The 13,847-nt window shown below is 40.2% G+C and overlaps 2 protein-coding genes across 3 annotated transcripts in view; both read right to left on the bottom strand.

Annotated features, from left to right (window-relative positions):
* The window catches only part of NR1I2 (nuclear receptor subfamily 1 group I member 2), a 29,516-nt gene extending 22,354 nt beyond the window's left edge, over window positions 1–7,162 (bottom strand). Inside the window, exon 1 of one of the 2 annotated variants that reach the window (XM_081075315.1) lies at window positions 6,742–7,162. The gene's annotated coding sequence lies outside the window, so the exon portion shown is untranslated. The remainder of the gene's footprint in view (window positions 1–6,741) is intronic. The other variant, XM_081075314.1, reaches the window with a different exon arrangement.
* Window positions 7,163–12,530: 5,368 nt separating this feature from the next.
* CFAP91 (cilia and flagella associated protein 91) overlaps window positions 12,531–13,847 on the bottom strand; it is a 61,836-nt gene continuing 60,519 nt past the window's right edge. The window contains exon 18 of the mRNA XM_081066393.1: window positions 12,531–12,848. The gene's annotated coding sequence lies outside the window, so the exon portion shown is untranslated. The remainder of the gene's footprint in view (window positions 12,849–13,847) is intronic.

Below are 13,847 nucleotides of genomic sequence, written 5' to 3'. Positions count from 1 at the left end.
AACCAAAATATAAGAGTCATGTGAGTGTCCACGTGACCCAGTCCGGCCTTGTCTAGGTGGCCCTTATACCCACAGAGAGAATGCAGGATATGGAACCAGGAGAGTTATGAGGAAACAGAAGCTATGAGGCAGAGAAGAAGCAACAGTAATTAAAAGCACTACAGTGCGGAGTCAAAAGATGACCAGGTCAGTTAAGCTGCATTTGATCCTTAATGACCCTAGGTGTTTTTGTTTTGTTTCGTTTTGTTTTTAGTTTCAGGTGTACAAAACAATATAGTAATTAGATATTTATACCCCTCACAAAAGGATAACCCTCCTCCCCCATTCTACTATCCCTCTGACATCGTATATAGTGGGTACAATGACCTTAGTTTTTGAACCATATCTGAATCTTTGTGAGGCCTGGGTCTGTGGCAGTTATGACTGCTGCCTCCCTTCTCGCCCACGTCTGCTTCAGAATCCCCACTGCTTAAGGTCACCTATTGCTCACACTTATAAGCTAAGATAGTGATTCTCCAACTTTACTGTGCATGCGAAGCACCTGGGAAAATGCACATTCCAATCCAAGCCCTGGAGTGGGCCTGAGACCTCCTGCCTTTCTGACAGATGTAAAACTGTGGTCTGCAGGGCCGGCCCGGTGGCTCAGGTGGTTGGAGTTCCGTGCTCCTAACTCCGAAGGCTGCCGGTTTGATTCCCACATGGGCCAGTGGGCTCTCAACCACAAGGTTGCCAGTTCAACTCCTCGAGTCCCACAAGGGATGGTGGGCAGCGCCCCCTGCAACTAAGATTGAACATGGCACTTTGAGCTGAGCTCCCAGATGGCTCAGTTGGTTGGAGCACGTCCTCTCAACAATAAGGTTGCCGGTTCGACTCCCGCAAGGGATGGTGGGCTGTGCCCCCTGCAACTAGCAATGGCAACTGGACCTGGAGCTGAGCTGCGCCCTCCACAACTAAGACTGAGAGGACAACAACTTGACTTGGAAAAACATCCTGGAAGTACACACTGTTCCCCAATAAAGTCCTGTTCCCCTTCCCCAATAAAATCTTTAAAAAAAAAAATTTACAGGGTTTATCTTTAAAAAACAACAACAACAAAAAAAACCTGTGGTCTGCAGCACACACTTGGAGTAGCAAGGATCTAGCAATCCAACTAACCCAGATGGAAAACCAGCCATGTAAACTGAGGGAGAAGATGACCAAAATGGCAAGCAGAGGCGATGGCAAGAAAAACATCTGAAGGTTCTGAAAAACAGAGAAAGTGATTGTCATACGGGGTCTCAGCTCCCGCTCCCCACACAAGAACGCAGGATAAGGTGAGGCCAAAAAGGAACAGCAACAGAGCCGTAGACAGGGGTGTCAAACCACTATATTCTGGTTAAGACACAAAAGCAAACATCCGCCAATACCCCAATGAGAGGGTCTTCCTGCACCCCAATCTTGCTGGTGGCCAGGCGAGACACAGGAAGTAGGATCAACACTATCCAACCGCTTCTCTGCCAACCAACCAAACCCCTAGAGTAGCTACGACAATTATATCTGTGGCTAATATCTAACCGGTAACAGCTGATGGCCACTAGTCACAGCAGATGGCAATTTACTACCTAAGCCAGCACCTTTCCACGTGAGGCTGAGAGCCTGGAAACTGCTCTCTGGGACTCTGTCCCCACACTGATCAAACAAGCTTGTGAAAAGACTGGCATCATAAATTGTTATTTATTCAATATACATTTAGGGGTGAGAGAAACAGCCCCTTTCCAGGAAAAGGGTATGTGGAAGAGATACAGTAACATTTCATCTTCAAATGAGTCAAAGCAAAGGTTTTGGGACCAGGTCACAGAGATTATGGGAAGGAAAAGTGGGCAATAAGAGTGGGCAGAGTCTAAGTGAAAGGGGGAAAATGGTAAAAAAAAAAAAATCATTATCTTAGGGATAGAAATTATTGGAAAAAACAGGATTAGTATACATACATATATACACCTATATACATATATGTATATTTTATATATGTAAAATAATCCTGCTTTTTTGTCTGTATGGCTTATGAGTGTGTATATGTGTATATCTATATACACACACGTGTGTGTGTGTGTGTGTGTGTGTGTGTAGCAGAACTGGGCAGAAGATGAAGGGGAAAAAGCAGGTAAAAGGAAATTATATAAGAATTGAAATTCTAACAAGTCAACAATGAAGCTTATAAAACTGTTGGCTTTGTTCAATGAAGGGAGAAGTTTGGTTAATTTATTAACTCACATTACACAGGTTTTGATGTTTACAAAATGATTTCAAAATCATCATCTCCTGTCAAGGTGCCTGTGAGGTGAACAGAGCAGGTCTATCCCCAGGTGAGCAGGACAGGGCAGGTCTTGTTATCCCTTTCACAAATGAGGAAATTGGGGCTTTGACATGTGGCAGGAAGGCAATAAGTGATAGAACTTCGTTTCCCTTTATTCTGATTCTTTCTGTAGTGCAAGTAGATACACTATGTAAATTAATTTTTGTCACAAAGCTCACGGGAATAAAATGAGATCATATATTTAACTTTTTTAATGGATCTAATGTTGTGAACAAAAATCTACCCTCCCCTTCTTGGCCCTGGCATGGGCTGGCCACCCAGAGGGAACTCAGGTAGCAAAAGTCGCATTGTATGAATTCACATAAGACAGGTCAGCTGCTATCTTCAGGTGGTCATACATGAAAGTTGGCCTTTGTGTTTCCCAGGACGCAGTCATCAGATCCAAGAGGTCAGAAGGTTCATTCCTAGACATGGATCATGAGTGAGAGCTGGCGTCAGCCCAAGTCAAAAGTACACTGCGTACCCTCTTCCAATATTTAACAGGGTACAAAGACCTCTGATTTAACTGCCTGTCTCTTACATGCATGTGTAGATTCCTCTTATTACCTATCGTTTTATAGTTTGACTCTGTTTGGAATTCACAGAAACCCAGGAGAATTGTTCATATATATCTCTTTATCTTAATTGTCAGTTGGATATTCAGTTTGTTATTTCAATGTTTCACAGAAGTTCAAGAGGTATGGCAGATGGATGAGCAGGTATTGGGTGGCAGGGAACACTTCTCAGTCCCCTTTATATCACACCACCTAGAACGCCCCAGTATGCAAGAACAGCCCCACACATATTTCTATGTCCTGCCCAGGGTATAACCAGGGCACAATCCCAAGCCTCAAAGAATCCTCAGAGGAGTCTTCAAGAAATATGAGCTTACAGCATGTAATAAAAATGGATTAAAATCAGGAACATGAGAATACTACCTACGACATCTAAGTGTGAATGGTACCCCTTAGAACTGTGCAGTGTACAACCCACACAACTATACATCAGCCCTGAGACTTTTCTCTCTCAAGGTATTACTCAGCATTGCGTTGGAAGGCCAAGAAAAGGAAATAAGACCAAATACATACATTAGGCTGTGTAAAGATTAGACAAGAAGGAACAAAACTATTGTTGTACGTGTATAACATTGTTTACCAAAAAATTCCAAAGGAATCATCTGATAAACTTCCACAACTATTAAGAAAATTCAATAACGTGACCAAAATATCAAGACATAAAATAGACTTTCTATATATCAATAAAAATCAATTAGAAACAGTAAAGCTACAATGGAAATTGGCTCAGGAATAGAAAATGAATACAAAGAATAGAGTATCCAGCAACAGACATGTAAAAATGAGAATTTAGTACATGATAGAGATGACGTTTCAAATGAAAAGGGAAAGAACAGACTTTTCAATAAATGCTATTGGAATAATTCATAGAAATAAGTTCCAGGTGGACTATCTTTAAAATAATAAAAGAATTAGAAGAAAGTATGCCATCATAAACTTGGAGGTTGAGAAGTCTTTTTAAAGTAAGACCCAAAGAGCAAAATCCATAAAGGAGAAAATTAGTAACTTCAACTACATCAAAATAATGATAGCATGACAATAATAGTAAATCCTTCTGTTGACTAAAAACATCATGCAAACAAAGTTAAAAAACGAAATTACAGACTTAGAATATTTATTATACGCATATAAAAGAATTAGCGTCAAGAATAAATATTAGACTCCTACTAGTAGAAAAAATATCCCAATATAAAAGGAGCTAACAGTATAAATAAGCAATTAAGAAGAATTATATTAAAAGATGGCCAAGAATTGAATAAAAAGATGGTTCACCTCACTAGTTGTTATGGGTTGACTTGTGTCCCCCAGTACCTCAGAATGTGACTATATTCGGAGATAGGGCCTTTAAAGAGGTAATTAACATCCAATGGGGTCATTTGGGTGGGCCCTAATCCAATACAACTAGTGTCCTTGTAAGATGAGGAAATTGGAGCACAGAGACATCAGGAATGAACTCACACAGGATAAAGGCCATGTGAGGACTCAGGGAGAAGACAGTCACCTGTAAGCCAAGGAGAGAGCCCTCAGAACAAACTAAATCTGCTGACACTTTGATCTTGGACTTTTAGCCTCTAGAATTGTAAGAAAATAAATGTCTGTCGTTGAAGTCATCCAGTCTCTGGCATTTTGTTATGGCTGCTATGGAAATCGAATACATTAGTAATCAGGGAAATTTAAATAATTTTTAAAATGGGTTACTATTTTCACTTAACCAATGGGAAAAATAATAAAATGTTTAATGAATAGCAAGCATCAGGGTGTGAAGGGACACTAACAATTGTTCCCTGCTGGTGGGAGTATACATTGGTACAGACATGGTGCAGGGCAATGTGACAATATCCAAAATTAAAATGCACATATTCTATGACGTAGCAATTCAACTTCTCAGTATGTCCTCTGGTAAAATACCTGCACATGGGCACAAGGAGACATATACAGGGCAGGTCATTGTAGAATTTTGGTAAGAGTGGAAATTTAGAAACAGCTTACGTATCTATCAAAAAGGAAATGTCTATAAATACAAGAATTGTACTCTGTGGAATACTATGTAGCAGTTAAAATTAATGAGGTGGAGACATACAGAGATCTGGAAAGTCTCCACATGGAATACACATATGGAAAGTTTGTTGAGTGGAAGAACAGAACGACAACAAACAGTTTATTAGTACATATATGTATTTATAAATGCCAAGGAGACCATCTGGCAATAAATACACCAAGCTGGTTAGAGTAGTTACTTCTGGGGAAAGAGGTTATTAGCATTGGCAGGATGGCTCAAGGAGAATTTAGCTTTATCTATACTCCTTTGTCATTTTATAAGGAGCAAGTAATCATTTATAATTTTAAAAAGCTATTACCTTCTAATAGTAGTTCAGTTTTATGATTGTCCATTATGTTTATTCCATAATAATTGAGGAACAAGCTGATAGCTTGAGACTAGGAGTTGGCAAACTTTTTCTGTAAAGGGCCAGACAGATAATATTTTAGGCTTTGGGAGCTACACTGTCTCTTTTGCAACTACTCAATTCCACTGTTGTAGAGCAAAAGCAGCTATAGATAATACATAATGAATGAGCATTATGTATTCCAACAAAACTTTAAAGAAAACTGTGTTCCAATAAAACTTTATTTTTTATTTTTTTTTTATTATTATTTTTTTTAATTTATTCCAATAAAACTTTATTTACGAAAACAGCTGCGGGCTCAGAACTGGCCTGTGAGCCATAGTTTGTAACCCCTGGTTTAGACTGTTTATATATAACTGAAGTTTTTAAAAGTTATTTATTTACTATATACTTAATATTATTTTACTTATTTTATTTTTATTTTACATTATATTTATTTGTATTATTTAGCTATTGTATAACTAAAGTATTTTAAGTTAGTATTTTTGGTAGATGGAAAAATGATCTTTCCTACTAACCAAATAATTAAACAAGTAGTAGCTTCTGGGGCCTTGCTTAGACTGTTTTAGACTCTGGTCATATCATTAGAGACCAAACACTCATCCCAGTGGAGATAATCCAGTCACCATGGCCATCTCGTTGGTGACCATTGACTTTGCCAGCAGCAGAGTTGCACAACCATGCATGTGGCGGGGGATGGCACCTGCCACCGCTGATTCACTGAGTCAAGGTTCGGTGACCTCAGAGGTGACTCCTGACCATCCGATGCGATGCAGAGTTGCCTGATAGCAAAGCCTCTGGCCAAACAGCCTCAGCCAAGCTGGGCTCTGCGGTGGGGAGAGGGCGGACTTGCTGACTCTGAGCACAAGAGCAGACCTTGGTTCTGGGGGATGAGGTGCCTCCCCTCGCAACTAGGGGTAGAAAACTCACTCGTCCAAAGCCAACTCAGCCCCATGGGTGGCAGGGCCTCTGAGGGTCCCCTCCCTGAGGTGGTGAGGCGCTGTGACTGTCATGCTGCTATCTCTTAGCCCTGCTTCCAGGGGCTGCCAATGCAAACCCAGCAGGTAGAGAGGAGCCAGGGCTGAGTCGTTCCCAGCTCCCACAGTCAGGAGACTCCAACTCTGCAACAGAGAGGGGCTGATTGTATGTACAACTCATGGTGGCTCCTATGGGACTGAGGTTTCCACTGTGATTCTTTCTCGAAGGGGCGGGTACAGGATCAGAGAGCATCATTACTGGGACTCAATATGAAATGACTGTCTTCACGGTTTCTTCCAGCCTGAAAGTGTGGAGAGCAACAGGCCAACATGATACACAAACCCTGTGATGCTGACCTCATACATAAGAGACTGTGTTCCCTCACTTCTTTTGTATGGAGCTGGCGGGGGCACTCTGCCCCCAGTAAAAGAGAAAGAAAGAAAATCCATACCTGCTGGGTGATAAATTCTTTGCTGTGACTTCTCCTTTGGGGTCCACTTTGAACAATCAGGAACAAAGGATCAATCAGAACATCAAGCCCCCCATTAGCTTAGTCGCTGGCCTTTGAAGGTGAACACTTCCCTTGTAAGCAGAGCCGGAGGCAGTGCTTCCTCTTCCTCCTCTTAGGTTATTATTCCCCAGGATATGAGCCAATCTTGTCTCTCACCTACATTTCAGGCCAGGTCAGATGTCTTCTCTAAGTGGCCCCATCTGGCACTCCTAAGTCCCAAGTCCAGCACTCCAGTGAGCAAATGAACAGATTACCGTATTTCCTCTCATTATGTGCCCCCACTTTTTTCTCTCAGACTTCTTCACTGAAAAACTCAGAAGGGGAGGAATGTTGCTAGTATCTGTTTTGTCTCATTAGTTCTGAGCAAATTTCATGCTTCTGACGGTCTCTGCATTTTAGCCACTGGGGCAAATTTAATTTAAATTTAGATCTTTCAGCATGTTTTCTTGCATGTCTAAGCCACCTGCCTGGATAGTGTTACTTGATGTGAAAGCCAGCCAAGTATTGGATCCTGTGAGGCCCACATGTTTATGTAACAGAAAGACAGGCACAGAGGAGTTGGGAGAGTGTGAGATGAGGGGACTGAGCACGGTTCACCGGAGTGTGACCTGTGGCTCCACCTCAGGGCAGCCGGCTGACCAGGAGCAAGGAGAATGGACCTCGGAGAAAGGTTCTAAGGGTTCTTTCCTCTTCCAGGCCCTGCCAGGAGCCAGCAGCTCCTCACGCCTCAGCCTGATCCTTTGTGTTCCCCAGCAGTAGCTGCTGATGGTTGTTCTAGACCCTAAGGGAAAAAAATAGACAAAGGACAAAAGCAGTAGGTTTCGCAGGATTTATTTCTTCTATTTGCTTTGTTGTAAAGGATGCTTTATAACAGATGGGGGCAGTGAACTAGCCATACTTCAGACAACAGTAAAGCAGGGTCATCAGCCACCTGGGGAAATGGGAGAGGGAGACTCGTCAATTAGATAGGAAGAGAAGAAAACCAGGGATTTCCAAAAATCACAGCAATCTTCATGTGAAAATTTGGACTTCTGTACACTTATTTTCTGATTTAAACTGTTTTTATTTTGAATCACATATTTGAATCCAGCCCTCCTGAGGAAAAAAAGCAAGTCTGATTTTTTGTTTTTTTAATTAAATTGCCTTCTTCTCTTCCACTTAATTTGCCTGTACCAGGGGGTGAGGAACACTTAAGTCTGGAATTTCCTAGGGTCAACATTTCTCAAGTGGTTGCTTGCTTGCTCTTCCCAACCAAATACAGAAAATAAGACAGCTCACACAGTTCACTGCCAGCAGTGGTGAGTGGGACCCAAGGCCTGGGCCTTCTTTCTTTCAGTCAAGTTTCTGACTGTGCACAAGGGATTCCGCTGGGGCTGGGAGGCACTGGATTATAAACTATACTGGTTGGAAGGTTGGCCTGGGCCTTGGGCAGGGAAGACCTGGAATAAATGAAATACTGGATTCAGGCCCCAGTGGAAGCAGCCTGTCCAGTGTTCCCTGGGGACTATATGAGGGGCCTGGTGGCACCTCTAGGACCCTGGAAGCTATGACCAGAAGGCCATGACCACAGTCACAGGAAGTAGAAAGACTGAAAAGGGTTAGTAACTCACCCCAGGAAACTTTTGTTTCTAAGATTAAAAATAGGCCTTTCTGGGAGCATAGAAAAATTTTAGGACAGTGCAAATATCCTTGCATGATGTTGTAATGGTGGATACATGTCATTATACAGTTTTCCAAGCCCATAAACTATATAACACTAGAGTGAACTGTAAACTACGAACTGTGGGTGATTATAATGTGTCGGTGGGGGTTCATCAATTATAACAAAGGTACCACTTTGGAGGGAGATGCTGATAATGAGGGAGTTATGCCTGGGGGTGGGGTGGGAGGGCAGGGAGCATATGGAATCTCTATACCTTCCTCTCAATTTTGCTGTGAACCTAAAATTGTTCTAAAAAAAAAAAGTCTTAAACAAAAAAAAGGTAGGCGTTTTTGTAAAGACAGGCATTTCTATGTCCAGGAAAAAAAGGCAAGCTCAGGGAGGGCAGCTTGCCAGAAGTCCTTGGGTCATGGGTAAAATACACAGCTTTCGTCATCTCTCAAATCTCTCCTGGCCCACAAGGGCTTGGCCTTATCTCTCTTATAAAAATGGTGAATTATTTACAGCAGAAACACGGAACTAAGAACAGGTTATAAAGTCACTAAGACAACGAAAATATTCTTAGGTTTTTGCAGGAATCTTCTGGATTCCCTGTCCTCTGCTGTGCGGTGTCATGGACCAGAAGGCTTTAGGACTGCCAGGCCTCTGGAGTCTGTAAGGGCAGTTTTAACATTAGGCATGGCTCTGAGCTAAGAAAACACCCGGAAAATACACTGTAGTTATTACGGACAGCATACTGACGCCCCCAATGACGGTCTGGGTCAACCTCAAGCACAGCTAGGAAACGGGAGAAACTTGAGTCCTTTCAGGATTTGTCTATTGCAGCAACCAGAAATGTGCAGCTCCCAAGCCACTCATAAGAGAAAAGCAGGTCTGATAAGCATAGAGTTTCCTTAATGGGAATTCATTTCATGTTTTACCTCCCTCCAAGAAATATTTCCATTTAAAAAGAACCCAGTCGACAAAAGGAGTGATGCAATAACAACGGAATAAATTCAGACAGACCCTGAGGAAAACAGATGTTTCTCAACCAGTCAGGTGGTCTTTCTCAAAATCTCTTAGGAATCCTCTAGGCTCAGGTAGGCCTGGAAAAGGGGTCAGGGCAGCACATGAAGGTGAAGCTCCGGTCCCATGAGGTGATCTTGAAGGAAGCCTTTCCCTTTTGTTCTTGGGTGGAGTCAGTAGAAAGCTGTCCAAGAAGACGAGGAATAGAAACCTTGCCTTTGAAAGTGGTCCCGTTTTATCACACATGGAAGCAGTGACAAGAATTTTCCCATCCTAGAAATGGCAGGTTCCAACAAGTGGGGGAGCCACTACAATTGACCGTGCGCTGTCCCAGATCCTATAATTGCTTCAGGACCCCATCAATCCTACCAGTGGTATTTGGAGCCCCAATCTGTCTCTCCTCAAACTCTTGAAACACTTTCTTTTCACCTCATTTATGAATTATACTGTGGAATGTGATACCTGTGTCTTACTCCCCAGTAGGTTATGTCTCCCTTAGGGCAGAGGTCCTTACCTGTCTTTTATATACCACCTTGTACAAAATTCATTGGATGGGTGCTCAGGTTGGTTCAATCATTCTTTTAAAGATGGTCTTTCCTAACACTGCTTTAATTAGTGTCCTGCTTTTATTGAAAAGGAGAAAAAAAAATCAGCTCACAACCGCCTTGAGAGAAACTTCCCTGCTGCTTATGCTACCATTAAATGAAACCCATGCTCACTATTAATTTATTGTTAAATGAATTAACTCTTCAATGAGTAAAACTTCTTAAATTTTGATTGGTAAAATTTAAACACATGATGATGGCAAATGTCATGATGAGATAAATTATATTTTGATAGCAAAGAGATAATTGGGTTTTAATAAATATGGAATTATCTAAAAACTAAGAATTTGGAATTTTACATTTTTGATAAAACACTATAATGTATAGATAATAATATGATCATTACCTTCTTTCAACAGCTGTAGCTGTTAAATTCCTTTGCTCCACAATATTGCATGAGACTCTTGAATGAAATGTAAATTTAGGGGTCAGATGGAGAACACCTCTGACCCATGAGTTGGCTCATCTCCTGGAAAAAGTGTGCCTATTCCATGGATAGATAACCAAATACTGATCATATTTACAATTGAGGTTGCTTAGCCAGTCAACCTCAGCCAGTCAGTTGCTTAGACCTGTTTTGTCTCTGTAACATGAGCTGTGACATTATTCCCTAAAGTAGGAATTGAAGAAATTCATTCTAGTATTTAACTGTCTTAAAATTGCCAGGTACTATTATTTTTAATTTATTCATTTTATTTTCACATGTTTATGAAGTATAATTTATGTCTTTAAAAATTTTTTATTATGGTGTTATAGATATAGATCTATAGATAATAAAATTAGTGAGGTTAAGTAACTCGTGGGAGGACACAGTGTCATTGGCCTGGGATTTCAATCCAGACCATCTGGCTTCAGAGCCTGCTCTCATAGCCTCCGTGCTGCTGCACTTCTAGGCTGCTAGCTTGGCTTTGTTCCACAGTTGGAGGCCATTCGCTGTCACTCATGTGCTCACTGGTGTTCTCCATTCTGCTGGTAACTAGGTCTATGGGCCTCCATGCAGCTTGCTGCATAAAAATACTCTAAGTCTTCTGAGTAGATGCAACTCTACTCCCAAGTGGGTACCATGATCCAGAATTAAGGAGGGGGATGAGAGTTAGTAGTGGGAGCTTCCCCTGAACTAAAATATGCGCAGGCTTTAATATAATTTGTCTGGGACGTCTGCACTTCAGGAATTTGGAATCTCCAACAATTTTGTGCTAACAGTTTCTTATCCCAAAGAGATCCTTTACTCCCACTACACACTTCTTCCTTGGATTTTACCTTGCCTGTTCTTAAGAATTTTGAAGCAATGCCTTTGTTAACTGGCACAAGGGTTCATGATATCTGATTATGCATCCATGAAAACAGTTTTCTGTCTCAGAAATCAGTTTATTGTGATTTTGTACTGCTTTTGACTGTATTAGCAATAGTTTAGTCTCAATCCACTACGTGGCTCTACTTGCCATGATAACATGGCTTTAAACATAAATTTTGCTCATCACTCAAGGTATTTTACTTTCAATGGCAAAGGTTATTAAAGTTGAGGTGTTTAAATTTAAGCTATTATAATTAGAAGGTTTCCAGTATCAGAAAATCTTTTTTCCTCTTCTGGTAAACTTCAATTAGCTACTGGGAATTCTGTAGTACTTTACAGTTTCCTTTTTGTCTAAATACAAAGCACTTTTTTTGACTACATAAGGATACAATTTTTTAGAAAATACTCTTAGGTTTCATTATATGTTCTCTATAGAAGACATTTAAAATCCTTCTTCAAAGTAGGTATTGATGTTAACTTTAGTTATTGCTATATAGCAGGGATGGGCAAACTATAGCCCATGGGCCAACTCCTGTCTTCTGCCAGTTTTTGTAAATAAAATTTTATTGGAACACAGCTACATTCATTCATTATTTCTTATTCATGGCTCTTCTCACCCTACAACAGCAAAGATGAGTAGCTACAACAGAGACCGTCTGGCCTGCAAAGCCTAAAATAGTTGCTTTCTGGCTCTTCACAGAAAACGTCTGCTGTTCTCTGCTGTACAGCATGACTCCTCTTTCCTTCCATTCCATCATTCCTAACTCACTCCTCATTTTGTGGTCCTGATTTTTTACTTCACCAGTAAATAATACAACCTTTACCTACTTCAGGTTAACATTTTGAAAGGAACAAAACAAAATTCAGTTGCCTCCTTACTTGTGCAATACTTTTCTGTTAGTCAGTTAGTCAGTTAGTCACTGCGTTGATATGCTAAAACTGATTTTTCCATTCCAATGTAGATGGATATTTCGATTTCCAGTTTGGGGGCTATCATGAAAAATACTACTATGAACATTCTTGTCATGGCTTTTCGTATACATCCTCATGCATTTTTATTGGGTATGTATCTAGGAGATGAAATGCCGGGTCATGGGATATGCATATTTTTAACTTTAGGAGATAATGTTAATGTACTATGAATAGCAAACCAAAACTACTCAAGAAATATCCAATATCATTGCTTTTTATTTGATTCCACAGCTAGCATAGCCTCGTAGTCAATAAATGTTGAAATGAGACATGACAAAACTTTCTCTTGAAGTAGAGCACTCAGGAAACACCAAAGAGAATAAAGCTCCTTCATTTGATTACTATTATTACTGAAAATCATTTTAAAGTATTGGGAGTTTAAGAAACAGAAATCTCTTTCCTCATGAATCACACATTGACAAGCCCATAAGAGGTGCACATCGTGGGAAAAGCAGAGACTACTGGAATTCTTTATGATGATTTGGACAGCTTCTTAAAAAAAAATCATAATCTGTAAAAAAAAAACAACACAAATAGTTATCACTATGTCATCTTTTTAGACACAATCATTATCAGATCAGTACATCCAAAAAATTACTGTGATACAATTACACAGAGCGTGGTCTTGAAATCAGACAGCCCCAGACAGCCCAGCTCTGCCACTTAATGAGTCCTATGAGTCAAACCTTTCTTAACTCACAGGGTCTCCAAATTCTAGCACTTAAAAAAAACAATCTTTACAGTAACTAGGTCATAATTGAAAACTTAGTCTGTGTACACCATAAAAGTATTCAAATTACAAAAGGATACAAACATGAGGAAAGTCTCTTTTCCCTCAGTCTGACCTCCAGTCTCCAGTTTCTGTGCCTAGCGACAACTACTTATTAATTTCTTGTCGATCTTTCCAGGAATAGTCTGTGTATGTTGCAGGCATAATGAATGTATATACATGTTTGTGAATATACATACATATTTCTAACTTTTAATTATGGACTATGACACATATAGGAAAATATAGAAAACCAATGTGTAGCTTAATGAATTCATGTATTCATCTGTGTAAATACCACCCAGATCAAGAAATCCTAGAAGCTCCCACTTACTCCTTCCCAATCACAATCTTCTCCCTGCCTTCTAAAAATAATCTATTCTTATTTTTATTTGATTTTTCCAGTAATCACTTCCTTGCTTTTCTTTATATCTTTACTTCCTAATTATACATTCCTAAACACCATAGTTAAATGCTACTTTTGAACTTTATATAGACTCATGCTGTAGATTTTTTTTTTTTTTGTATTTGGCTTCTTTTGATCCTTATTTTATCTGTGAGATTCATCCATGTTGTATTTACTTCTACTTCGTTCATTTTCAACTGCTGTAGAGCAGGGAATGACATTACTTTTTCTGCAGAGGGTCCAATAGTAAATATTTCGGCTTTGTGGACCAAAAGACAAAATCAAGGATATTATGTCGGTACTCAAATAAAAAGAGAAAACAAATTGTCACAATT

The sequence above is a fragment of the Rhinolophus hipposideros genome (assembly GCF_964194185.1).
Source record: "Rhinolophus hipposideros genome assembly, chromosome: 2".
NCBI lineage: Eukaryota > Metazoa > Chordata > Mammalia > Chiroptera > Rhinolophidae > Rhinolophus > Rhinolophus hipposideros.
This window is presented reverse-complemented; position numbering and strand designations above follow the sequence as displayed.